Source organism: Lissotriton vulgaris, chromosome 1_1, assembly GCF_964263255.1.
Source record: "Lissotriton vulgaris chromosome 1_1, aLisVul1.2, whole genome shotgun sequence".
Classification (NCBI taxonomy): Eukaryota; Metazoa; Chordata; class Amphibia; order Caudata; family Salamandridae; genus Lissotriton; species Lissotriton vulgaris.
The window spans coordinates 872135679-872162938 of record NC_141685.1 but is presented as its reverse complement, the minus strand read 5'-3'; the positions used below and the strand labels follow the sequence as shown (position 1 = coordinate 872162938).

At 51.9% G+C, this 27260-nt stretch overlaps 2 pseudogenes; both read left to right on the top strand.

Moving 5' to 3' along the window:
* The first annotated feature begins 19192 nt into the window (after positions 1-19192).
* On the top strand, positions 19193-25390 carry LOC147748048 (egl nine homolog 1-like; annotated as a pseudogene).
* Positions 25391-25761: 371 nt separating this feature from the next.
* LOC147748047 (uncharacterized) lies at positions 25762-26786 on the top strand (annotated as a pseudogene).
* The last annotated feature ends 474 nt before the right edge of the window (positions 26787-27260 follow it).

Genomic DNA, 27260 nt, shown 5'->3' with positions numbered 1-27260 from the left:
GTTCTGTTTCTGTGACGTTTGTCTGTTGAGTAATGTTGTAGTGCTGATGAGTGTTGGGGATGAGTGGTGCAGTGTCGTTGTAGAGTGTTGTCCAATGATTACCACCACAGTATAACTCTGCACCACAACAGTAGCACTGATCCTAACAACGGCATCACTGAGGTCCATTAATGCAACACGCAGCAATAGCACATTATCATTCTGCACCCCCACTGTACCATTGAGCAACATCAGATCATCACTCTGCCCCACTAGAGCCGTATTTAGCACACCCACAGTCTCATTGATACATACTACTGCAGTACTGTACAGCACCAAAGCATGCTTGTATAGCTGTAATTGTGTGTGCTACGTTAAAAAATGGTTAGAAAGCGTGCACTTACGGCCGGTGGTGTGTGTGACTGTTGAAAGCGTGGACTGATGCCTGTTTGTGTGGGTGTATGCCTGGTGAAAGGATGCACTGATGACTGTTGTGTATGTACGCCTGGTGAAAGCGTCCATTGATAGCTGTTGGTGTGTGTGCCTGTTAAAAGCGTACATGTTTTGATTGTATGACGTTTGTCTGCAGAGTAATGCTGTAGTGGTGATGAGTGGTGCTGTGGTGGTAAGTGTTTGTGTGTGGTTGTAGTGTGATAGTGTGTTGTTGTTGAATGATGCTGTTGTGGTGGTGTAGAGTGATGTTTGTGTGTTGCTGAGTGATGTTAGTGTGGCGCTTAGTAATGCTGTTGTTGTGATGTGTTGTTCTGTGCTGGTGATGAGTGGTGCTGTGTTGGTGTTTAATGATTACCACCACAGCATAACTCAGCACCACAACAGTTGCACTTCTCCCAACAACGGCATCACTGATGTCCACCAATGCAACACGCAGCAATACCACCTTATCATTCTGCACCCCCACAGTACCATTGAGCAACAACACAGCATCACTCTGCACCACCACAGCCGTATTTAGCACACCAACAGTCTCATTCATACATACTACTGCAGTACTGATGACTGTTGTGTGTGTACGCCTGGTGAAAGCGTCCATTGATAGCTGTTGGTGTGTGTGCCTGTTAAAAGCGTACATGTTTTGATTGTATGACGTTTGTCTGCTGAGTAATGCTGTAGTGGTGATGAGTGGTGCTGTGGTGGTAAGTGTTTGTGTGTGGTTGTAGTGTGATAGTCTTTTGTAGATGAATGATGCTGTTGTAGTGGTGTAGAGTGATGTTGGTGTGTTGCTGAGTGATGTTAGTGTGGTGAGGGTGAGGTGTTGAGGGTGAGTGAGGGTGAGGTGTTGAGGGTGAGTGAGGGTGAGGGTGAGGCGTTGAGGGTGAGTGAGAGTGAGGGTGAGTGAGGTGTTGAGGGTGAAGTGTTGAGGGTGAGTGAGGGTGAGGTTGAGGGGTTGAGGGTGAGTGAGGGTGAGGGGTTGAGGGTGAGTGAGGGTGAGTGTGGGTGAGGGTGAGTGAGGGTGAGTGAGGGTGAGGGTGAGTGAGGGTGAGGGGTTGAGGGTGAGTGAGGGTGAGGGTGAGTGAGTGTGAGGGGTTGAGGGTGAGTGAGGGTGAGGGTGAGGGTGAGTGAGGGTGAGGCTGAGGTGTTGAGGGTGAGTGAGGGTGAGTGAGAGTGAGGGTGAGTGAGGGGTTGAGGGTGAAGGGTTGAGGGTGTGAGGGTGAGGGTGAGAGGTTGAGTGTTAGTGAGGGTGAGGTGTTGAGGGTGAGTGAGGTTGAGGGTGAGTGAGGGTGAGGGGGAGGGATTGAGGGTGAGTGAGGGTGAGTGAGAGTGAGGGTGAATGAGGGGTTGAGGGTGAAGGGTTGAGGGTGAGGGTGAGGGGTTGAGGGTGAGTGGGGGTGAGGGGTTGAGGGTGAGTGAGGGTGAGTGAGGGTGAGTGTGGGTGAGGGTGAGTGAGGGTGAGGGTGAGTGAGGGGGGGTGAGGAGTTGAGGGTGAGTGAGGGTGAGTGAGTGTGAGGGGTTGAGGGTGAGTGAGGGTGAGGGTGAGTGAGGGTGAGGCTGAGGTGTTGAGGGTGAGTGAGGGTGAGTGAGGTTGAGTGAGGGGTTGAGGGTGAAGGGTTGAGGGTGTGAGGGTGAGGGTGAGGGGTTGAGGGTGAGTGAGGGTGAGGGGTTGAGGGTGAGTGAGGGTGAGGCGTTGAGGGTGAGTGAGGGTGAGGGTGAGTGTGGGTGAGGGTGAGTGAGGGTGAGGGGTTGAGGGTGAGGGGTTGAGGGTGAGTGAGGGTGAGGTGTTGAGGGTGAGTGAGGGTGAGGTGTTGAGGGTGAGTGAGGGTGAGTGAGGGTGAGGGGTTGAGGGTGAGTGAGGGTGAGGGTAGGTGAGGGGTTGAGGGTGAGTGAGGGTGAGGGTGAGTGAGGGTGATGCTGAGGGGTTGAGGGTGAGTGAGGGTGAGTGAGAGTGAGGGTGAGTGAGGGGTTGAGGGTGAAGGGTTGAGGGTAAGTGAGGGTGAGGGTGAGTGAGGGTGAGTGTGGGTGAGGGTGAGTGAGGGTGAGTGAGGGTGAGGGGTTGAGGGTGAGTGAGGGTGAGGGTGAGTGAGGGTGAGGCTGAGGTGTTGAGGGTGAGTGAGAGTGAGGGTGAGTGAGAGTGAGGGTGAGTGAGGGGTTGAGGGTGAAGGGTTGAGGGTGTGAGGTTGAGGGTGAGGGGTTGAGGGTGAGTGAGGATGAGGGGTTGAGGGTGAGCGAGGGTGAGGGGTTGAGGGTGAGCGAGGGTGAGTGAGGGTGAGGGTGAGTGTGGGTGAGTGAGGGTGAGGGTGAGTGAGGGTGAGGGGTTGAGGGTGTGAAGGTGTTTGAGTGAGGGTGGTGGTGGGTGAGGGTGTGTGAGTGTGAGGGTGTGTGAGGGTGTGTGTGTGAGGGTTAGTGAGGGTGCGTGTGCTCTAAGGGTGGGGGGGTGAGGGTGGGTGTGAGTGAGGGTGTGTGAGGGTGAGGGTGTGTGAGGGTGTTTGTGTGTTGTGTATTTGTGTGATTGTGGTGTGTGTGCTTGTGTGACTGTCCCTTAATTATATTAAAGTATTTAAGTTATTGCGTTCTTGTTTTTTTTTTTTAATCCCGTACTATTTTGATTGACGTCCGTGTCAGCCAATGAGATTTCAAAATCCTCTCACGTTCTGTAAAAGATTAACTGTTAATTTTAAAACGCTGCCTTTTTGATCAATATTGAGCTGTTCGACCACTTACCCTGTGAATAATTCCCGTGGGGATATGAAAAATCCTATTGATTATGTAACCATTGATCACGTTGTCTGGCTTCTGGCTTTAAGTGAAAGGATCCTAAGGGAACAGGTCATGAACGACACACTTACATGATCGCTATTTAAATGCTGCCACTTAAGGCAATCCTTCATTTATTGAAATATTCTGTCAGTTTATAATCCTGGTTTTCCAGCACCTGAGATCCAAAATGACAAGGCATGTTTTAAAAAAAATCCACTCGGGTCAGTGATGGTAAAGATTTGTGACTCTGTGCCGACAGTTGCATCCTCAATGTGCAGCCACGGCTCTCTCCGCGTGATTGGATTTGCCAGCTTGTCAACATTTTTCAAACCATTACATTGATAGTGCGGGGTGAGAGAGGGGAGGTGCTGGCGGCTGGGGAGGGGGAACAGATGGCGATGGCAGGAGATTACACAGACGGCGGCCTATAGTTTAGCCCTGGCCTGCACAGTATCAGGAGATTACACAGACGGCGGCCTATAGTTTAGCCCTGGCCTGCACATACTCTCCCGCACAGCGGAAGGTGTCAGAGCGATCTACATGAGAACTGGTTGCAAAGTATAAAGATTTAGGATTACGAGCGTTACAAAACAGATACAACAAGGAGGAGGCAGCGAGTCAAAACGGAGGGCATTGCTGTGGGGAGGGGGGAGGAGAAATGCGACGCGACATGGCAGTCAGGGGAGGGGGCGGAGCGGGGGGGAGTCAGGCCAAGAAACATCTACCCCATCCGCCAGCCAACAACAACGCCAGGGAATAGCCAGCCGTCTCAGGCCTCAAGAGCGGGCAGATCCGCAACAGGCGCCTTGCACTGTGGAGGGATATCCTGAAGTGGCTGCACGCAGAAATTTTTATTTTATTTATATTATTTTAATTATACGAGTTTATATAGCGCGAATTTTACCGGAAGATGTCAGAGCGATCTACATGAGAACTGGTTGCAAAGTATAAGGATTTAGTATTACGAGCGTTACAAAACAGATACAACAAGGAGGAGGCAGCGAGTCAAAACGGAGGGCATTGCTGTGGGGAGGGGGGAGGAGAAATGCGACGCGACATGGCAGGCAGGGGAGGGGGCGGAGCGGGGGTGTGGGAGGAGTGCGGGAACAGACGGCGAGGGGAGGAGAGTAGGAGGAGGAGAGTAGGGGAGGCACGGCCTAGCGGCCGTGCAATCAAGAAAAATCCTATTGATTATGTAACCATTGATCACGTTGTCTGGCTTCTGGCTTTAAGTGAAAGGACCCTAAGGGAACAGGTCATGAACGACACACTTACATGATCGCTATTTAAATGCTGCCACTTAAGGCAATCCTTCATTTATTGAAATATTCTGTCAGTTTATAATCCTGGTTTTCCAGCACCTGAGATCCAAAATGACAAGGCATGTTTTAAAAAAAATCCACTCGGGTCAGTGATGGTAAAGATTTGTGACTCTGTGCCGACAGTTGCATCCTCAATGTGCAGCCACGGCTCTCTCCGCGTGATTGGATTTGCCAGCTTGTCAACATTTTTCAAACCATTACATTGATAGTGCGGGGTGAGAGAGGGGAGGTGCTGGCGGCTGGGGAGGGGGAACAGATGGCGATGGCAGGAGATTACACAGACGGCGGCCTATAGTTTAGCCCTGGCCTGCACAGTATCAGGAGATTACACAGACGGCGGCCTATAGTTTAGCCCTGGCCTGCACAGTATTACTCTCCCGCACAGCGGAAGGTGTCAGAGCGATCTACATGAGAACTGGTTGCAAAGTATAAGGATTTAGGATTAAGAGCGTTACAAAACAGATACAACAAGGAGGAGGCAGCGAGTCAAAACGGAGGGCATTGCTGTGGGGAGGGGGGAGGAGAAATGCGACGCGACATGGCAGTCAGGGGAGGGGGCGGAGCGGGGGGGAGTCAGGCCAAGAAACATCTACCCCATCCGCCAGCCAACAACAACGCCAGGGAATAGCCAGCTGTCTCAGGCCTCAAGAGCGGGCAGATCCGCTACAGGCGCCTTGCACTGTGGAGGGATATCCTGAAGTGGCTGCTCGCAGAAATTTTTATTTTATTTATATTATTTTAATTATACGAGTTTATATAGCGCGAATTTTACCGGAAGATGTCAGAGCGATCTACATGAGAACTGGTTGCAAAGTATAAGGATTTAGGATTACGAGCGTTACAAAACAGATACAACAAGGAGGAGGCAGCGAGTCAAAACGGAGGGCATTGCTGTGGGGAGGGGGGAGGAGAAATGCGACGCGACATGGCAGGCAGGGGAGGGGGCGGAGCGGGGGTGTGGGAGGAGTGCGTGAACAGACGGCGAGGGGAGGAGAGTAGGAGGAGGAGAGTAGGGGAGGCACGGCCTAGCGGCCGTGCAATCAAGAAGTGAGGGGGCGGAGCTGGGGGAGGCTGTGAGAGAGAGAGTAGGCAAGGCAGGCGGCTGGGGGCATGTGCACGCGCTTTTAAGCTCAATGCGCATGCGCATTGAGCTTAAATTTCTCGTGCACTGCAAGGAATCGCCTCGATTCCTTGCAAGTTGGTTAAAGAGTGGATAAGCCCCCATAGTCTCGCAAGCTCGATGCGCATGCGCATCGACAGGCGAGACCTAAAACCACCCTTATAGATCTTACTCAATGATCATTCACAAAATTAATACAATATTGACACATGAATATCAGACTTCTAAGCTAGAACCCCCTTGTGGGACTGATACTTGTTGAATATGTATTTTATAGTCATAATGTGCATGGGTTGGTTACTTGGTGATAATACGTACACGCTAACAGCACGCATGGTATCGCGCTGTGACCAAGTTAATCAGAGTCTCTTCATATACTAATATTATCAGCGCTGCAAATACGGACCTCCACTGGGGCGTAGAAGAAACAAGAATGTGGGCAGAATGCGGACCCCCGAGGGTGCGTTCAAGGTGTGGCAGTGTGGGGACAAGGCTCGCAGGACCGCTCGTCTCGCCGCACATCTCCCTTTCTGAAGAGACGCACCGCAAGACGAATAAAACGCTGGAGCTCCCCCTAGCGGCCAAATCAAAGGACCGCAAACAAACGGGCACGGCAGCAAAAGGAGCAAAACGCTCCCGTGGCCAAGGGGAATCTGAAAAGGAAAGCTTAACAATGAGTCCCCACAACAAATCAGGGCCCCGCCCGCAACCAAACAGGGCCCGGTAACCAATTAAGCACTAAACTGGTAAAACACAAGCAAAATGAAAAGTGATTTATCTGGGCTGCAAAGCAGCGAAGAAAATTGAGGTTTTCCCAAGATAGAGGTGTTTTTATTGGCTCATAGACATTGTGGAAGGACTCTGGCTGTTGTGTATTGGATATAGAAATTAAAGCGAAGGAAGAAAAGCATAATTGGAGCCTCCGGTCCTGACATAGAATCACACAACATGTTGGTCAAGCATACGGGTGAAACAAAAACTACACCACTCGACATTTGTTGCTTTACGTTAATGCTAGATGAATGTGCTTCAAAAGGCAATAATTTGCACAAATTCACCAAAATATCTTCAGAAGAGAATAGTCAAGTCAAGTCAAGTCAGAAAATTTATATAGCGCGCTACATACCCAGAGGGTCTCAAGGCGCTTGAAGAGGGGTGGGGAATTACTGGTCAAATATCCACGTTTTAAGTTGCTTTCTGAATGCTAGGTGGTTCTGAGTAAGGCGAAGGTGAGTGGGAAGTGAGTTCCAGGTTTTAGCTGCCAGGTAGGAAAAGGATCTACCTCCCATGGTGGTTTTGTTGATGCGAGGTACAGTGACCAGGGCTTGGTTGGATGATCGTAGCTGGCGTGAGGGGGTGTAGAAGGACAGTCGTGTGTTGAGGCATTCTGGTCCGATTTCGTAGAGTGCTTTGTGTGCGTGGGTTAGGAGCCGGAAAGTGATCCTCTTATTGACGGGGAGCCAGTGGAGGTTTTTCAGGTGACCAGAGATGTGTTCATTGCGCGGGATGTCTAATATGAGCCTGGCTGAAGCGTTCTGGATTCGTTGGAGTTTTTTCTGGAGTTTAGCGGTAGTACCGGCGTATAGGGTGTTTCCGTAGTCCAGTCGGCTCGTGACCAGAGCGTGGGTGACCGTTTTCCTAGTTTCGGTGGGGATCCAACGAAATGTTTTTTTGAGCATGCGAAGAATGTTGAAGCAGGATGAAGAGACGGCGTTGACTTGTCTATTCATTGAAAGTGAGGAATCCAGGATGACGCCCAGGTTCCGTGCGTGGTCCGTCGGGATGGGTGCTTTTCCAAGGGCTTCTGGCCACCAAGAGTCGTCCCAGGCAGAGGGGGAGGTGCCTAAGATAAGGACTTCTGTTTTATCTGAGTTCAGTTTCAGACGGCTGTGTTTCATCCATTCGGCTACTTCTTTCATTCCTTCGTGTAGGTTAGTTTTGGCGGTGCTAGGGTCATTGGTGAGTGAAAGGATCAGTTGAGTGTCATCCGCGTAGGAGATGATGTTGAGGTTGTGTTGGCGTGCGATGGCCGCGAGGGGGCTCATGTATACGTTGAAGAGGGTGGGACTGAGTGAGGATCCTTGGGGTACGCCGCAGATGACTTCAGTGGCCTCTGAGATGAATGGAGGGAGGCGGACTCTCTGGGTTCTTCCGGTGAGGAACGAGGTGATCCATTCCAATGCTTTTCCTTGTATTCCGATGTTTTTGAGGCGCTGTAGAAGGGTGCTATGGCAGACTGTGTCGAAGGCTGCGGAGAGGTCAAGGAGGATGAGGGCGACTGTGTCTCCATTGTCCAGGAGAGTTCGAATGTCGTCTGTTGCTGCGATGAGGGCGGTTTCAGTGCTGTGTTTGGCTCGGAAGCCGGATTGTGAGGAGTCGAGGGATTTGTTTGTTTCAAGGAAGGCGGCGAGCTGGTTGTTGACCGCATTCTCGATGACTTTGGCCGGGAATGGAAGGAGCGAGATGGGGCGGTAGTATTTGAGTTCGGTGGGGTCAGCTGTGGGTTTCTTCAGGAGGGCGCTGAGTTCGGCATGTTTCCAGCTTTCCGGGAAGGTGGCGGAGTTGAAGGAGCAGTTGATGACATCTCGGAGGTGTGGTGCTATGATGGAGTCTGCTTTGTTGAAGATGTGGTGAGGGCATGGGTCAGTTGGGGATCCTGAGTGGATGGAGTTCATCAGGCGGATGGTGTCCTCAGTGGGGATTGGGTTCCAGTCGTTGAGGGTGTTCAAGGGAGGTGAGGGTACTGCAAGGGGTTGGGTGGGTTGGTCTTCGGGTTGGTTGTCGAAGCTGTTGTGGATGTCTGCGATTTTGTTGTGGAAGAATGAGGCTAGGGAGTCGCAGAGGGCTTGGGAGGGGGTGATGTCGTTGGAGTTGGCCGTGGGATTGGTAAATTCCTTGACGATATTGAATAGTTCTTTGCTGTTGTGGGCGTTGTTATCTAGTCGGTCCTTGAAAGCGGCTTTCTTGGCTTTTCGGATCAGTTGGTGGTGTAAGCGGGTGGCGTTTTTGAAGGCTTCCTTGGTGCTGGTGGTTGGATCTTTTTTCCAGGCCTTCTCAAGGGAGCGGCAGAGTTTCTTGGATTTCTTAAGATCATCGTTGAACCAGGAGGCCTTCTTGCTGCTGAGTTTGTTTTGTCGTTTTTTCAGTGGTGCTAGGATGTTGGCGCTGTTGGATAACCATAGGGTGAGGTTGGAGGCGGCTTGATCGGGATTTGAGGAGTGGGCTGGAGGGTTAAGAAGAAGCGATGAGGAGATCTGGTCGATGGTGATTTTGTTCCAGTTTCTTTGCAGAGTTGGTTGGGGGTGGTTGTTGGGTTTGGGCTTGTTGTAGGTAAAGTGAACGCAGCTGTGGTCAGTCCAAAGGAGATTCGTGGTGTGACTGAAGGAGACATGATTGCTGGAGGTGAAGATAGGGTCGAGTGTGTGACCTGCGATGTGGGTGGGGGAAGTGACAAGTTGTTTAAGTCCGAGGTTGGCGAGGTTGTCCAAAAGGGTGGTGGAGTTGCGGTCGTTGTGCTTTTCAAGGTGAAAGTTGAGGTCTCCCAGAAGGATGTAATCTTTGGAGGGGAGCGCGTGTGGAGTGATGAAGTCTGTGATGACCTCATTAAATTGAGCGCGGGGTCCTGGAGGTCTGTAAAGGAGGGTGCCTCTGAGTGTGGTCTTGGGGTCGATGTGGATCTGGAAGTGGAGGTGTTCGGAGTTGGCGAGATTGACGTCTGAGCTGGTTGAGATGCGGATTGATTTCTTATGGACGATAGCGATTCCTCCTCCTGTGTGGCCGGTACGGTCCTTGCGTATGATCTTATAATCTTCAGGGATGGCAATGGTGATGTCTGGGGCAGAAGAGGCGTTCATCCATGTTTCTGTTAGGAAGGCGACGTCCGGAGAGATGGTGTCTAGTAGATTCCATAGGTCAATGGCGTGCCTGTGGACCGAACGGGTGTTGAGCAAGATGCATTGTAGGTTGTTGGGGTCGGATATCTGTGGTGTGATCGTAGCGGAGTTGTAGATGGAGCCGTAGAATTTGCAGGAGTTGCATGAGAAAGGTCCGTGGGTTTGTCCAGGAGCAGCTTGGATGCAGTTGGGGGAGCGGCCGGGGTTAAGGGCTAGGAGGGTGGTGGCATCGTAAGTGATGCGGGAGGGGTGGGGGGTGCAAGGGCCAGGGGGTCTGGCGCTGGGCGCGGTCCAGGCGCGGACGGGCGTAGACGGGCTTACCTTTGGCGTACCTTCGGCGCGAACTGGGCGCGACCGCTGCGCTTGACCGCTGCGCGAGAATGCTTCTGACATATATGGATGGTGGAGGGGGAGGGGCGAGGGAGGGTCAGCAGGGAGGCGGGGCGGGCTGTGGGGGCCGGTCTCTGGGGCACTAACAACAACAACAACGGCGTAAGATGGCGGCAGCTATCTATAAACAACGCTACTTGCGTTATGCTGAGGCTGCTGTAATTGACTACGCTTGCAGCTGGAGCGTCCTGTTTAAATGGGTGTACAAGGAGAGGGCGCCGATAGTATAATGCCCCCAAGAGTTCCAAAGTCGATTTCAGAGGTCAGTGAGCGCCGAGTCAGCACTCCCCTGTAATTTAAAACTTCCAAATGTGTGTGGCAGCACTCGCGCTACAGCGCTAAGCAAACAGAGAAAGTTAATGCAGAATGATGCTGTAATATGAAACTCTAAAAATACAATAGTGTCAATACAATATAGTACACCAGTGTTAATGAGGGATAGAATAACAAAAATGGCCACATAGTATAATAAAGAATCTCTACAGGAAAATAATAGCCCAATTTGAAAATAAAACAAGAAAATTTTTCAGTATTAATATCTAACCACGCTTAGCAACATATTTTTTAAAACACCACTGCACGTAGAAGACCCTAATTCGCAACTCTGATCAACATTGCTCATGAACCTTCACTTTACTTATTTCACATTGTTATCATCACTGGTGTCTATGCCCCCAAAACCTAGGTTTTTGCACTACAACCCTGGTTGTGTGGTCCCTCCCCAATCCTTTAGCTGAGAAATATGTCAATGCTGAACTGTCAACATTTCTTGAATTGCACAGTCTCCTTCATCCCTCTCAAACGGGCTTTGGCCCGCGCCAAGGAACTGAAACAGCGTTACTGGCAGTTGTCGAAGAATCCAAAAACATTCTCAACGCTGGAGGCTCAACAGCAATTATCCTCTTGGATCTTAGCTCTGCCTTTGACACAGTCGACCACCAAATTCTGATCTATCGACTCAGAAGTTTGGGGGTGACTGAGGTGGCACTAACATGGTTGCAATCAGTCCTGGAGGAGAGATATTTCCAGGTCATTGAGGGTGATGTTTTCTCCAAACCTCTGCCTCTCCATTGCGGTGTTCCGCAGGGGTCATCCCTGAGTCCATCTCTTTTTAATGTCTATATGACTCCACTTGCATAGATTGTGCTCCCATTTGGGGTTCATACTTACGCAGACAACACCCAACTGGTCGTAGCACTAAACCACGCTGCCAAGGCCTCTATCAGCCTCTGTCTCTGCCTAGAAGAGGTAGCCAAATGGATGCATCAATCATACCTAAAGCTAAATGGTGACAAGACTGAGTTGATGCTCCATGGCAATCCATCCCTTTTCAGAGCAGACAGTCTTTGGCCAGACTGCATGGGCCCCGTCCTTGTCCCTAAGACCCAGATGAAGAGTCTAGGCTTCTGGCTGGACCAGGATCTTTACTTTATGGTCCAAGCACGGAAGGTTGCAGCTTCCTGTTTTGGTATCCTAAGGATGCTCTGTAAAGTGCTCCCTCTTCTCCGTTCTCGGGCAAGAAAGCTTATGGTACAGGCTCTTATTCTTTCCCCCCTGGACTAAGGGATGCCCTTTACCTGGGAGCTCCGGTTGCGACCCTCACAAAACTCCAAACGGTGCAAAATTGTGCTGCATGAAGTCGCTCCACTGGCTTCCTGTTCGGGAGAGAGTCCGTTTTAAAGCCATGTGCATTGCCCATAAGACGCTTACTGGGAATGGCCCCATAATCAACCACTCCTTGGTTCAGCCTAATATGGCAACTAGACGACTGTGCTCTGATGACCTACATTTGTTCCCAAGATTAAGAGGGCCAGGAGTGGCGGACGCCTATTCGCTTACAACGCTGCTAAGATGTGGAATTCTCTTGCCCTCTGCCTGCAGAGGGAAACTAGCCGTTTGGCCTTCCGGAAATCATTGAAGACCTGGCTCTTCCCTTGAGTGTGCTGTGTTGTCCCTCTCTACTTCTGTCCTAGCGCTGGGATGCCCCAGAGTATCCATGTGCTCAATAAATGTTGCTTCATTCATTCATTTTTTTTGGTGCCCGGGACCTTTATTTTTCTTTTAATAAGGGGAGGGGGGCACACAGCTCCCCTTTAACCCATGCCTTTACAGATCCAGGGACACCCTCCCCAGAGGCCAAAAAATACACTAAGAGGGGAGGAGGCGCGTGCCCCTCCTCAGACAAAAATGGGTCCTGGTGAACCCATCCACGGTGTCCTTCTTTTTTTGTTAAGGAGAGCAGGGTATGTGGCCCCCATTGTCAAGCCACTAGGGGCCCCAGGGACCCAATCCCCGAAGGCTGCCTTTTTTTTTAAAAAGGGGAGGGGACTCACAGCCTCCCTCTCCAAACCTACAGTGGCCCCAGGGACTCTATTCCCCTGTTTCTTATGTGCTCCTTAGTGGGTACCCCGGGACCCACGCAGGACACTAACTAAACAGTTTGTTGGGAACCGTGGGGAGAGCCCCAGTGCCCCCACTGCGCCATTGTCTCCAAAGATGCATCCATCCTTGGTGCTGTAGGAGCCAACACTGCTCCCACGCTGCAGGAGCAGCTGTTTCTGCTTGTTCCCACCGGAAAGAGGCAATCTGAGTTTTCCATGCCTGCAAAACCAGGGATATTTTCAAAGTTCCAGCTTGGTAGGAGATCACTTGCTTTCCCAGCCTGTGCTCCCGGGTTTGGGCTCCCCGGGACACAGTGTATAAACCATCCCTGGGGGATAGGGTCCCTGGGGCTTATTTGGGCTCAAGGAGGGGGGCTACCAGCCCGCCCTACCCTTCACTTGGCTCTGGAGGATGGGGTGCCTGTGGCTCCTTGGAAGTTTGGGAGGGTGGGGGCGTTCCCCCCTTCCCTATTAAAATACATTTCAGCCCCAGGGGATGGAGTCCCCAGGGCCTGTACAGGCTGAGATAGCGGCTGTGCGCCCCCTTCACTTTTTTTTACTTTAAAGACTTGGGTCGGGGATTGGGACCCTAAGGCCATAAATGTCCTAGGGAGGAGGGTCGTGCGCCCCCCTTCTTTTGGTTTATACTTTGACCCTATGGGATGAGGTCCACTGGGCTTTTTGTTTTCTTTTATACGGGGAGGCACGCCTCTCTCCCATTTGTTTTTCATGGAGGTCCGTGGGTACATCGAATGGATTATGGATTTTTTAAAAAACATTTATTTTGGCCCCAGAGTGGGTCCCTCTGAGACTCCCTGGAGGAGGCTGGCATAGTATATGGTGCCCACTTATGTAAGTGCAGCACCCTGGACTAATCCAGACAACCCTTATGGTGATTTTAGCGGTCTTAGATGACCTCAGAAAGCTCTCTAAGTGGTAGCTGTGCAGAGCAGCCTCCAGGCTTAGTCCTGAAGGAGTGTAAAGCAGCTTGTTTTACCAGTACTAATCATGTAGTGTAGGTTAAGGGAAAAAGAACCACACAGTGTAGTTATAAAAAATATGTATTCATTATAGACACTCGCTAACACATTGCAATATCTCCTACCCGGAGATATTATCACAATACTTTAGGAATAGAACATGTAAGCAGCACAAATACACTGTGGTCTCCAGGGGGAGACTAAACCATACACTATGAAAGTGGAATGCGAACCATGACCTAAGTCGAGATTGTCTCCAGGAGACATATAGGAGCTGGGGACCCAAGGAACCACCCAATGTAAGTATCCAGGAACCCCACAGAGGCTGTGTGGAGAGTGGGAACATGACTGTGACTGCATGCTCAATACAAGTCAATAGTAAGTCACAGTTGCTGTTTTTAAGAAGAAGGGCACTTCCCAGAGGACCCTGAAGAACCCAGTGGAAGATGGAAGGTTGTAGAGTCACGCCACCCGTGGATACCCCGGGAACCAGGATACCTACACCCGGCAAGCTGGGTGCATCAGTGCGAAGTGACGTCGGAAACCGTCGTAGATCACAATGGAGGAATTTAGTGAAGATGCAGCTGCAAAGAAGGTGAAAGAGTCTGGTGGAACCCAAAGGTGGGTTCAAGATGAGAGGTACCTGGAAGCAGCGGGGACAGAGTCTATGCCACTCAGGAGTGACCAGGAGGCATGGGAGATGAATGCCCGCCCGATTTCGGAGATGCAGGGGAGTTGACTGTGGATTTGGAGCTGCAGCTGTGCGGACCAGGCGATGCTGTGGAAGACCAGGAGCCATTTACGATCTGTACCACATCGGATGTCAATAGCCAATGGGTTGGTGTCCATCAGAAGCACCAACAAGTCTTGGCAGATGCAACGAGCTTGGTATGCGAAAAGGGTGCAGCGTTGAGACCAGCAAAGTCCAATTGACTCAACACGAGCAGGTAAGTCAGAGCAGGCCCGAGCAAGCAAGGGAGCCCACTGGAGCCAAAGAAGACACTCAAGAGAACTCACAGGCCGGAGGCACAGGAGTCGCAAAAGGACCTCCAGCAGCTCAACAATGGATGAAGGCCCACGGGCAGAGGGTGCGGTGCAGGTGAAGATCTTGGCTGCAGGAGATGCTTGAGGCTTCTTAGAGCCCAAAGATCTCTGGTGAAGAGAGTCAACAAGCCTTGGCAATGGCAAGTCAATGTGGTGCACAGGTGTACTGCTCTATCGGTTCAGACGAGGGTTACTGGCATCAAACTTGCTGTGAAGACAGTGCAGGCCTCGAAGGCATTGCAGAACCACCACCTGTGTTGCTGAACTTTTCAGAGTCCGTAGGAGGTCAGGAACAGCAGACCGGTCAGCTTTATTGCGGTGCCTGTAGAAGCAGGGAAGTGGCCCCTTCACTTCAAGGGAGATTCCTTCGGGTGTCTTGGATGTCCACAGGCTTGTAGAAGAACCTGTGTGGAGCACAGGCACAGATGATGCAGAAGAACAGCAGGACGACGAGACCAGGAGCGGCAGGAATCTTCCCAGTTGCAGTCTCGGTTCCCAAAGCAAAGTCCAAAGTGCCCAGATGGTTAAAGATGAAATGGTTTCGGATCTGAATCTTGTCCCACAACAAATCTAAGGAACCACCCACAGGCAAGCCCTCAAGTACCCTAAGAAAAGGGTTGGGACGATTCAGGGGTCCCTCTCCAGGAAAGAATGGACAGTGGGGAGGATACTCCTAGGTCCTTTGTCCAGTTTTGCGCAAGAGTGGGAGCCCAGTGGACTTCGTGGATTGCAGGGGTGTCATGCTCATGCAGGGGCGCCCTCACACTTATAACTGAGCACCCTCCCTTCAGGATTGAAAGGCCTGCCTTTGGGGTGACTTAAAGGTTTTAAGTGCAGGTTTATAGGTGTTACTGTCGTAAGTGGAGCTTGTGCCAGCTTACACAGGCTGCAATGGCAAGCCTGTAGTCACAAGTTCAATGGTCTTCCATGGGTGGCATACTACATGCTTCATCCCATGGGGGACCCCTGGTGTACCTATGCTCAGAGTACCTAAGTACCATTTACTAGGGACTTACAGGGGTACACCAGTAGCCACTCTGGGGTGTACCTAAGTACTCACCATGTTCAATTTTGAGAAGAAGCACAGAGACTGGGGTCCTGGTTAGCATGATCCTAGTAAGACTAGTCAGAAAAACATAATGAAACCAGCAAAAAGTGGGAGTGACCACGATAGAAGATCCTACTTTCCTACACTCCCCCCACAGGGTATCCCTACTCTGCCCCTTTTTAAAAAATGTAATCTAAGTTCCAGAGTCCTGTAAAGGCTGCATGCAACATTTTCTTCATGTTGAAGGGAGCCAATCGGAGTGCTTGCTCCTACGAGTGTACCTCCTGTAGAAGTGAATTGGCCGAAGGGAAAAATAGCCCACCGAGCCAATCGACTGCTTAATTTTTTTAAACTGGTTTTGAGGGACTCTTTCGAGAGTCCTTCAAATCCAACCATCCAGGTAAACAAATATTTTTGTACCCTAATAATTCAAAACCTACTAAACAGATTTACACCAAATCAAAAAAAGCATGATTTAGGGAACAAGACCTAGCCTCCTGGCAACTTTGTTGTAATTCCATTGAGCAGTTTTTGTAGTAGTGCTTCATAAAAAAAGTCTATGCAACACCAAAGCGGATTTTTCATTTTGGCAGTCTCCCCCTTTTCTTGGCTCCCATATGACGGATCACCCTGAAACTTTCCATGAAGAAACGAGTAAAAAAAAAAATCTTTTTGGGAAAGTTTAGTGACGATTCATCTAATGACGCCAAAGTTATTAGCAAAAAAAAAAAAGGCATTTCATATGGAAATGCTGACCTAACTTTAACTTACCAGTAGTGACTGCCACTAGGTGATACACACACACACATATATATATATATATATATATATATATCCCAACAAAAGGTTAGCCCAAAAGGAAGAGCCCACATTGCAGTACTTCTTCGGTGTTTTATTGATGACAGCTTACAAACAGGTAAAAGCGAAAACAAACTGCATCTCCACTTCACAGGCCAAACGCGTTTCAGGTGTGACCCCTTTCTCAATGGCCTCTTTCATGCATTATGCAAGACTGGTTTTGCGCACTTTATTTCAATATCCTGGGACCTGCCCCAGTGGGCGTGGCCGTTCGGTCTGCCCTCTGGTCCCAGTAGTGCTGCACCTATTTCCTCACGTGAGTCCATCTTGCATTGCACTAGATAAATGTTCAAATTAAACCCCAGTGGGTTGATGCCACAGTTCTGCTTTTAAACGAAGTATTTCTTGTGCATGTCATCCCGAGATTTCTGCCTCTCGAATCTTCCTGGCGCCGGTTGACACCATGACGAGCCTGCAACTCGCATACAGGTTGGATTACAATAAACGTCAGTTCTTCATCAAGTTGGGCTTAGATATGTTCTTATCTGGTTTGATGTGAATTACGGGATGCTCCATGCCCGTCTCAAAGTCTCCATGAAGGCATTGGAGCTCCCAACATTTGGAGACTGTTTGCTTGGACTTTATTTGGGGAGCGTGTCCTGCTCGCCCTCGTGAAACACAAAGATTTTTCCTGGTATTTGGTGACAGGAGTAGTACTGTCTCTTCTTACTGATTCTGATTTAACCATGTGTTTAAGAAAGACATGGATTTGTTTTTGGCAGCAGGAGAGGAGCGAGGATGGCAATTTATTTTGGAATACAGACCTTTGACTTACAAATATGCACGTGGATGAAACATTTTATCACAAGTCTGTGATTTCAAGAAGCTATTAAGCATGAATTAACGAACAGTACAGTCTTTAATATTGCATTTACACTGCAGGTGCATTGCGGTAGTGATAGGATTTCATATTGGTCACATGTCCTCCATGATTTAAGGCCCAATTTGACCCATTCCTGCACACCTGTGATCAAGGGTAAATGACACTAGTCGAAACGCGTCAGTGAAAGAAATGCTGCCAGTTTGGATTACAATAAACGCCAATACTTCATCGAGTTGGGCTTTGAAATGTTCTTCTCTGGTATGATGTGACTTACAGGATGCTCCATGCCTGTCTGCCGGGATGGGAGGCCCCAACATTTGGAGACGGCCTGCTTGGGAAAAAAATATATATATATATTTTTGGGGCATTTACTATTTTAATTCTTTCAGATATCTTTCTTCATTTGTTTTCAAAAGTGCACAGTGCAAAATATCAGGTGCATCAGGAAACAAACAGAATGACCTACGCGTTTCGGCCAGAGGCCTTCGTCCGGGTCATGTGATCAAAAGGTGCAGGGTGTTTAAAAAGAGGTTGGTTGTACCCGCCCTCCCTTAAAAAAGAAAAAACGTCCCAACTTGCTTGCAGCTTTTAAAGGAACAGTAGTTTAAGGCACCTTTACTTTTGTATGAATTACGGCCCGAATCATTTACTTTGCGCTGGTCTCCCTCGCCTGCAAGGCATCCTCTTGTGCAGAAGGAGCTCTGGGCTGACACTGCTGCTGGGGGAAAAGTGTTCTCAGGGCTGGTGGAATGTGATCCCGGTGCCTCTTGTCCAGTTGCTGCACAGACACCAGCAGACATGCGAGTAAATTCTGTAGCTGCGATGCAGCAAGTAGGCCGTAGGTGGTGCTGCTCTTATTTCACAGGGGCAGAGACAGTGTTTGTGAGTGGCGCTGGGCTGAGGATGCCGGCGTGGAGGCAGTTCATTAACGGTGCAACAGGGCAGATTTCTCTCCCACCATCATGGTCTTGCAAACTCCTACCGGCAGGGATCGTCAGTACACACAGGCCCACTGGGGATTATACAGTCTGCACCCGCTTTGCCTGTAGTGGCCTGCACTGAGTTTGGTCATCTAACGCTGGCAGCCTATGGGCGGTACGGAGCGTAGGAAGGTAATGAGCCCTGGCGTACCTTGTGGTGTGCGTTCTTCTTTGGTGTCTGGACCAAAGCACGCACTCGTTTCCGCATCACTGCCTAGCTGGCTCTGTCTTGTCGCGTCTAATTGGGAAGGCGCTCAGTTCCTCCTGTTACAGACAACGGCAGGTGGGGCGGCTTGCGGATGCCTCTGCAGGTCGAGGCATACCATTTTCCGGGCCTTCTGTTGGAGGGATTTGCAGTCTACTTGCCTTGCGTGGGCGTTGCAGGTCCTGAAACGGGTGTCTGCCTCTCGTGGTACTGGATGGCAGCTTGGGTGGGCTCCTCGAACCGCTGTATGTGCTGCAACACTTTCTTCCTTTTTTTAGGTCAAGGACCGAAAGGCTGCGCTTGCGCAGTCTCCGGTCGGAGATTTAATGATTTTTAGTACAGGGCTTGAACCCTCCTCTCTCTTCCATTGGCTGGCTCCCTAAACGGAGGCCAGCCATTGGATGAGAGGAGCATCTCTCAGTTCAAGCCCTGTCTCTTTCGGATTCGGGGGCGTGTTTTTGCATTCTTTTGACTGTGACATCATCCGTCACTCAGAACGCCAAAAACACGCCCCCGAATCCGAAATTTTCGGACTTGCGCCCGCCATTTTGCTGCTCGTTAAGATGAGGTCGCCCGCTCCCGCTGTCCTCGTTCCCGCCCCCTCCTGCTGTTCGTGTCTTTGTTCCTGCCCCCCTCCCGCTGTCTGTGTCCTCGTTCCCGTTGTATCCTGCCCTCCTCCCGCTGTCCGTCTTTGTTCCAGCCCCGTTCCCGCTGTCCGTGTCCTCGTTAGCGGCCCATGTAGTTCGAGGCCCTGCTTAGCCCGCAGTCCCAGTCCCCCTAAGCGCAGGAGGTGCGCCCCGCTGCCTGGGTCCCCGGGGGACATTCCCCGCAGCGGTGCGGTCTGATCTCCCACGGCGAGGAACAGCCTCATGGAACACCACCGCCTTTGGTGTACATGCGTGCGAGAGGGTGCGAACGAGCAGCTGGGGCCGAGTGTAGGCCGGCACAGGCTCCCGTCGCAGCTCCTGGCGGCCATGCGGGGCTGATCCAACCGGGCTCTGGTGGCGGTCTCCCCGAAGGCTGGAATGGCCGCGGGCGGGTTGAGCGAGAGGCAGTACTGTGAGCTCTGTGGTAAACTCGAACAGCTGCTGCGCTGTGGCCGCTGCCGGAGCTCCTTCTACTGCAGCAAGGAGCACCACCGTTAGGACTGAAAGAAGCACAAGCTGGTGTGTAAAGGGGGCGAGCAGCCTAATGTCAACACTGCCACTCCCACCTCTAGCACCGGCGGTTCTGCCACTCCAGTGAACGAGGGCTCAGTCACTGGGGCCTTTGACACTACTAACGCTGGGGCCTCGACCACCCCTACCACTGTTGCCTCCACCAGCCCAGGTGGCAATGATGCTAAGCCGGATGTCGCCCCCCAGCAACCCCCTGAGCCACAGCCGCTGGCCGCCGAGGACTACACTGAGCGGTCAGGGCGGTTCATGACTGCAGCCGTCGGTGGGGGCTTGCGACGCGGGGCACTGAATGGGCAGAGCCGGGGCCCGCCACCTTCGCAGTGACTGGCTCGAGAGTACCTGCTGCCATGCATGGAGAAGCATGGCATCTGCGTGCTCAACGACTTCCTGGGCCCGGTGGCGGGTGATGGCATTGCGCGGGAGGTGCGCGCGCTTCGAGGCACGGGTCGCTTTACGGACGGGCAGTTAGTGAGCCAGAAGAGCGACTCATCGCAGACCAGATCACCTGGGTGGAGGGCAGCGAGCCCGAATGCAAGGCCATCGGGGGCCTGATGAGTTGCATGGACGGCCTAATCCGGCACTGTAACGGGAAACTCAGCAACTTCAGAATCAACGGAAGGACCAAGGTAAGTGCTACCACTGTCGTCCCTCCTTCACTTATTTTCTGAGCCTTCCAGTCACTTGCCTTGTATGCCCGAGTATTGACAACAGGCATCGTGGGAACCATTCTTTCCTGAAAGCTTTCTGCTCCATATGCCTACCCTCTATGGCAGATATTTTCGACTCCCCGAGTTTGCATCTCGTCCTTGGCAGGAGTCCGCATAATGAGATGGCAGGGGTCTGGGTATGAGGCTGGCTGGGGTCTGGATATGAGGCTGGCAGGGGTCTGGATATGATGCTGGCAGGGGTCTGAGTATATTGCTGGCAAGGGTCTGGATATGAGGTTGGCAGGGGTCTGGGTATGAGGCTGGCAGGGCTCTGTATACGAGGCTGGCAGGGGTCTGGAAACGAGGCTTTAAGGTAATTGGGGAAGTCCTAGCAACACATGGGGCCGTGGGAAGTTCCCTGCAATGTAATTATAGCTTTCTGTGCTCCAGACTGCTGAAACGGGCTTTGTGTTACAAATAAAAGGGCTCTTTGAATCCCTGCGCTTGACAGCAACCATCCCGGTGTAGTTAGTCTTCCATGTACGGTGCCGCGGCCAGTAGTGGGTCCTCGGGTCAAACCAATTGATGATGGACCGAAATAGAATGTTCTCAAATGCGGGAGCAGATGCCGAGTCGTTTGTTTACTCTGCCCATTCAGTGCATGTCCTGGGCACACGGCTCCCGGGGGCTGCAGCTCTGCCCTTCCTATATCCGGGGGCGCGTACGTAGCCCAGGCCTCTGCATTCACTGGCTGTTTTTGTTTCCACCTCCCCCCTGGGGGCCTGCTCTGTGCATTCACTCCTCCTCTTCCAGAGGTGCACATGTGTGAATGTTCCTACACCCACAGGCCTCGCCCTCTTTGTGCGTGCGGCGCCTCGAGGCGCTTCGTATTTACTGCCTGTGAGTCATGAAAAGCATTCGAGGGAGCAGGTAAACATTCCCAAACTAAGGGTAGGAATACACTGCATTTGGGAAGGAAGCAATGCTGTGGAAACAGGGGGCAGGAAGGCATGAGAGGTGTGCTCAAAAATAACTTGTGAGTATAAATTATGCATTCGGATGCTCCAGCGGAACAGACGCTAGTAGGCAGTTGTCCGCATAATAAGATGGCAGAGGTCTGGGTAGGAGACAGGCAGGGGTCTGGGTATGAGGCTGGCAGGGGTCCGCATAAGGGGCTGGCAGGGGTCTGGGTATGAGGCTGGAAGGGGTCTCAATATGAGGCCGACAGGGGTCTGCATAATAAGATGGCAGGGGTCTGGATATGAGGCTGGCAGGGGTCTGGATTTGATGCTGGCAGGGCTCTGGATAAGAGGCTGGCAGGGGTCTGGGTATGAGGCTGGCAGGGCTCTGAATACGAGGCTGGCAGGGGTCTGGAAACAAGGCTGGCACTGTCCTGGATATGTTGCTGCCATGGGTCTGGATACGAGGCTGGCAGGGGTCTGGATACGAGGCTGGCATGGGTCTGGGTATGTTGCTGGCAAGGGTCTGGGTATGAGGCTGGCAGGGCTCTGGGTATGAGGCTGGCAGGGGTCTGGATACGAGGCTGGCAGGGGTCTGTATACAAGGCTGGCAGGGGTCTGGGTATGAGGCTGGCAGGGGTCTGTGTGTGTGTGGGGGGCTCTGTGTGTGTGGAGGGGGCTCTGTGTGTGTGTGGGGCTCTGTGTGTGTGTGTGGGGGGCTCTATTTGTGTAGGGGGGGCTCTGTGTGTGGGGTGGGGCTCTGTGTGTGTGGGGGGGCTCTGTGTGTGTGTGGGGGGCTCTGTGTGTGTGGGGGGGGGCTCTGTGTGTGGGGGGGGCTCTGTGTGTGTGTCTGTGGCTCTGTGTGGGTGGCTATGTGTTATTGGCTCTGTGTGGGTGTAAATGCAATAGGTCATGCATTTGCAAGCTATTGAGCTATTGGCATTGTAAATGACAATGCCATTTATTTAACGATTAAGCTATTGGCAATGTAAATGACAATGCCATTTATTTACGTTTAAAAAAAAAAAATGTCATGAGCAATGCCAATAGCTCTACCTTTAATAATGCCGAGACCATTGCATTGTAAATGCTTGTTTTCTTTCGCACTCAGTATATGTTCAGCTGTCAGCAGGGGGTGCCCTAGACAAGGGCTATTCTGTCCCTCTTTCAGGCAAGCGAAGGAGCTGCCAGCACATGCATGGGTGTCGACCCGCTCGTCGCCATTGTGGTGTGCTGGGCCTTAGGCCCACATGCTGTGTAAATGACAACACAAACGCAGTGTACTTGGGTACTGCAGGCCGCCCGACTGGTCGCCGCAGGTGACTCTCATAAGAGGACGGACACCGTAGTGCCACAAGATGGCAAGCGCACCAGCCTTCTGGTGCTCAGCGGCTGGCTGCCGCTGCAGGCACGTCTCTTCCGGTAGGGGGGGGTCGGGGTATTTAGGCTTCCCCCTCCCTCGGAGCGGCCTCTTCGTCGCTCCTTCTGCCCTCGATGTTGGGTCGTGCCAGGAATCGTAGGACACAAGGTGAGCGTTTACCCACTTTGTGCCCGCTCCCCCCATTATGGGGGTCGATCTGGGCCGGGCGGCCTGCTTAGCGACGGGCCGCTGTTGCTGGGTTGTAATCTTGTCGATTTTATGTGCTTTTCTTTGTCGTTGCTTGGGGCGGGCTGGGCACGGCGGGTGGCTCTCTCCGGTACTATTTGTGGGGCGCTGACCACTGTGATGCTCTGCCTGGCCATTTAGTTCATTTTCGGGGGGGCCGCTGTTCCATGTTCCTGTTTCCTCGGCCCGTGTTTGCTGCGGGGGTGGGGGGTTGGCCCGGAGTCGGGCGGCGCATCTGGCGGGACTGTAATGTGATACGATGGTATGCTGCCGGTTTACGTAGTGGTGCAGACTATTGATGCCCATTTTATGATCGTAGCAACTTCTGGCAAACGGGGTTTTGTTTTGTGCTTCTATCCCCGGGCGCTATGCCGGTCCCCCTGTTCTTGCACCGGCATGCGGTAGGTTGGTCTGAGGGGAGTCTTTGGGACCTGAGATGACCGACGGGGGAGAGTCCATGCATGTTGGATGGTAACGGAGGCCCCCTCCTTCCTTTCCCTGGAGGCATGAGGGCTGTATCATTCTGTCCCCTTTAGCGACCACAGTGTCTATTGCGGCCTGGATGTTTGGGTATGTTATTGTCGAATTGGGCCATCTTTTCAGGAACACGCCGTCACCGGGGCCACGGAGTGGCCATTTTGGGACCAGTGCAGCCATAGGTCACTGCCTACGTAGGCATGGGCGCTATGTCGCAGCCATTTTTGTGACCAAGGCAACTGTTGGTCACTGCTCACGTGGGCAAGGGCAGCAGGTAGCGGCCATTTTGGTGACACGCGCTGCCCCCTGGCACGGGGACATGAGCGCCATGGTCCGGCCATTTTGACTCCTCTGTGAGGAAGTAGAGGATGTAGCCTCGGCTAAAGCTTCAGACTTTAGCGCTGGGGAACAGGGTTCGAGCCTATGTGTGGCCTCACCGTTCTGTAATTTCCGATGGTGTGCGGGGAATGCCAAGTCTTTGCGGCTTTCCTTATAGCTCGCGCCACCTCCCGCATTATTTGGACTATTCCGTGTGTCCTTCTTTAGGGTAACGGGTGTTCTATTTATTAGCACAGTTCACAATGGTTTTGTTGTCTGGTCGCACGATTGTACTGTTATTTACGGTCATTTTACCGGGAGCGGAGGGGGACGGTATTGCTCCTATTTTATGCCATTGTTACTTGCCATTTTGTGCCGCATTATGCATTAATGTCTCGGGATGTCAGCTATTTTCCCGTTGCCCCCCGCGCTCCAGTCAGCGTTGTTTGCCCTCGCGCCCTCATACAAGGCCTTTTATTTGCCCTCTGGCCACGGGCCACTGCGATCTGTCGGGCGGCTTGCCTTTGTGCGTATCAGGCAGCGGGGGTAAGCCCGCGCACATTAGCCACCTTTGGCGGAACGTCCCCGGTCTCCTCGAGTGCATTGGGTACGTTATGTGGCGTAGCGGCACGCTCGCCGTGTGCTCACGCATTATTTTGAACTTCGCCACAGCTCTTCTTTGGCGGGCGGGAGGTGATTTCCACGCTGTGCAAGGAGGCGGCTATACGCTCAGTGCTTTCGACGCTCGAGCAGGCTTGAGGGTTCGTACCTCAGCGCTGCTGTATCCTTTTAGTGTACCTCTTTTGGCAATTTCACGCAAATAATCAGGGGTAAGCGCAGGAAGCTGGCAGTTGTGGAAACTTAAGCATCATTAGCAGCAGGCCATACTATGCATCAGGCCTCGCATTGGAAAGTGCGATACTCGACCAGACCAGGGTTATTCGGTGCTAGCCTGGTGTTTCCCGCCTTACCAAGTGAGGAGGCTTTTCTAGCAGGGGTGGCCTTGCGGTTGCCTCCTCTTCAGAGAGCATGTAGGCATCGCACTAGGGGCAGGCACAGGAAGAAAGACAGTGCTTCTTGTACACATCTCCGTTGAAGCGCACTAAACAAAACAAGCTCTTGCAATGCAATAGGTCCCGCTTTAGGAAAATGTGAGCTATTGGAAACGGCACATTCTCCCTTGGTAGTTTTGTTTAGGGAGTAACTAAGAAGGGCAATCAGGGCTGACATATGTTATATATAAGGTGGCACTAACATGTGTGTACTTTTAGGATTGTACGTGTACGGCTGGCGAGGACTGGCTGAGAGGAAGCTAAAATACGGTGGCATGGCGCCGGAAGCTGAAGGAGCACTACAGATTAAAGAGCTCATTTTAAGGAATGGGAGGAACGTTGTGACAATGTCTTTTATTTTTCAGGATACAAAGCAAGGTAATCAGCGCAAAGGACGAGGAAGCGGCACAGGGGGCAATTGATGGGCCAGAGACAGGTATATGGCGAAGGACCAGTCCTTGGTGTGGAGACAGAGGGGGGTGTGCATGCACACAGAAAGGGAGAGGGAACATGACAGAGCGTTGTCTAGAAAATTGTCACCTTCAAGTGCACCAACTAACGTTACCTATTTTCCTCCATAGCCCCTTCTCGCTCTCCCTCGCTGAGTTACTCCGAATCGATCACATTTTTCGTCTCCGCCTTGTCGCACCATTGTAATGTAAGTATGGAGGGGTCGGGGACACACACCAGTTGTTAACCAAGATGGACAGGGTTCTCTTTCATGTATGTGCTGTGGCTGATCCAATTTTTTATCCCCAGATCCCGTGAGGGCGAACAGAAGTGAGAATGGACAGCCAAAGTTCCCCTCGCTCTTTCAAGAAAATTCCCAGGTGGAGGACTTGTTGCCGGGCACCTCCCAAGACGCACAGTGGGCAGACTTTTTGGAGATGGCAAAGCTTGGGCTCAGAGTTTGTTGAACACTCCAGAGCCAGATGATTCTGGTTTCCCGGGTGATTCTCCATCGTCGGATACCCAGATCAGTGCCGATGCCGCTCCCTCCAGGCCCAAACGGATCAGAAAGCCCACTGTTAGGGATTTCCCCCTGGAATCTTTGCCACAGACACAAAGCAAACTGGTGGCGAACCCCCGTGAGGTCCTGTCACAGGGGGCAAGTGCTACGCCACCGCACCCGGTCCTTGCTAAGGACAACCAGGCTGCCCAAGGTAATTTTGCAACAAGAGATGATCTGACTAAAATGATGGACACTTTGAACAATTTTATGGGGCGTTTCCAAGGAGGGTTTTCTGCTGCTAGCTTACTTCAAGTTGGGGGTAGTAGCGTTGTTAGCATGAGTCCTGCTCCGGCAGCTTCCACTGTATGGTCATCTGTGCAAGCTACTAAGCAAGGGGATACAGTGCAGGCTGCAACCACATCAGTGGCTAATACGATTACGAATGGGGCGCTGAGTGCGGCACCGCTGAGGATTCCACTCGCCGCTCCTCCCCCGGCCATTTCACTGGTTCCCAGCACGCCCTCTGCTGCTACAAGCGCTCCCGCAGGGGTGCCTCCTGCTGACAGCCCATTGCCTGTTCCCCTGCCTTCCCCTGTCCCTGCGATCTCCACCGCACCGCTCCTTTCCGGGCGATGCTCCTTGGCTTGGCAGGTACCACAAGCTGCCAAAGAGGGTATTTGGAAAAGGGAGTTTATTGATATCTTTACCCTCCTTATGTTGGGTCAGGAAGGCATGGACGCTAGAAAGTTTGGGGCAAAGGAAGATGACAAAAAGGTAAAGTATCAGCCATGGCCTGAAAAGAACATTGCTAATTGGCTAGAAGCTTTCTCCATTTTAGCGTCTGTCACCATGGAAAGATTTCCTGAACAGGGCCCAGGCCTGGTACAATATTCTAGGATTATTCACAATGAGGCCTTGAAATGGGGTGGTAATGGATGGATCAATTACGATAGGGAATTCAGAAGGAAAATGTCTCAGTGCCCAGAGATGAACTGGGATCAAAAGGAGGTGCAGCTCTGGATGGAGCACATGGGAGCACGGGGTCAGCTTTCAGCTGGAGCAACAGGTAGTCTTCCCAGTGGGCAGTCTTCTACAGGGGGGTCCTCCCATTTTTGGGGGAAGGGTAAACATGCCTTTCGTGGAGGCCGCAGAGGGGGTGGGTCCAGAGGTGGCTTCAAGCGATTCCCCTCCCCCCCCCCCCCCTGGGCACTTGCCGTCTCTTCAACAATGGGTCTTGCTCCTGGGGTAAGACATGCAAATTCGTACATGCCTGTAACACTTGTGGGGGACCCCACCCCGCAACATCAGCTTCTTGCCAATCCAAGCAGAGCTCCCAGTCCGCAAGTAAAGGGGGACAGTAATTTGGTGACAGGCAGCATGTCTCCTTTTCTGGCTACTCCTTTCACACTTTCAGACCCTCCCCCATTGCAGCTAAGCGAGCTTGCTGGGCACTCTTTTACTCCAGTTTCACCCTCTCCGCCACTTATTTTGCACCGGTTAGCACCACTAGGAGGGTCCCCTGTGATCCTTGACAACATCACTCCTTTGCTCAGGCGCTATCCTCTTGAGGCAGACAGCCGCTTGTTGTTCGGTTTCCACGAAGGTTTTAAGATCCCTTTAACAGGTGCTCTGAGGAGCAAGGATGCTGACAATCTTAGATCTGCCAAGGAGCAACCAGAAGTGGTGAGGGCGAAGGTGGAAAAAGAGAGATTTTTGAACAGAATAGGTGGTCTTTTCCTGCACCCACCTCTAGAGAATTTTGTTGTATCTCCCCTGTGGGTCGTGCCCAAAAAAGAATCAGGTGCCTTTAGACTCATCCACCACCTTTCCTACCC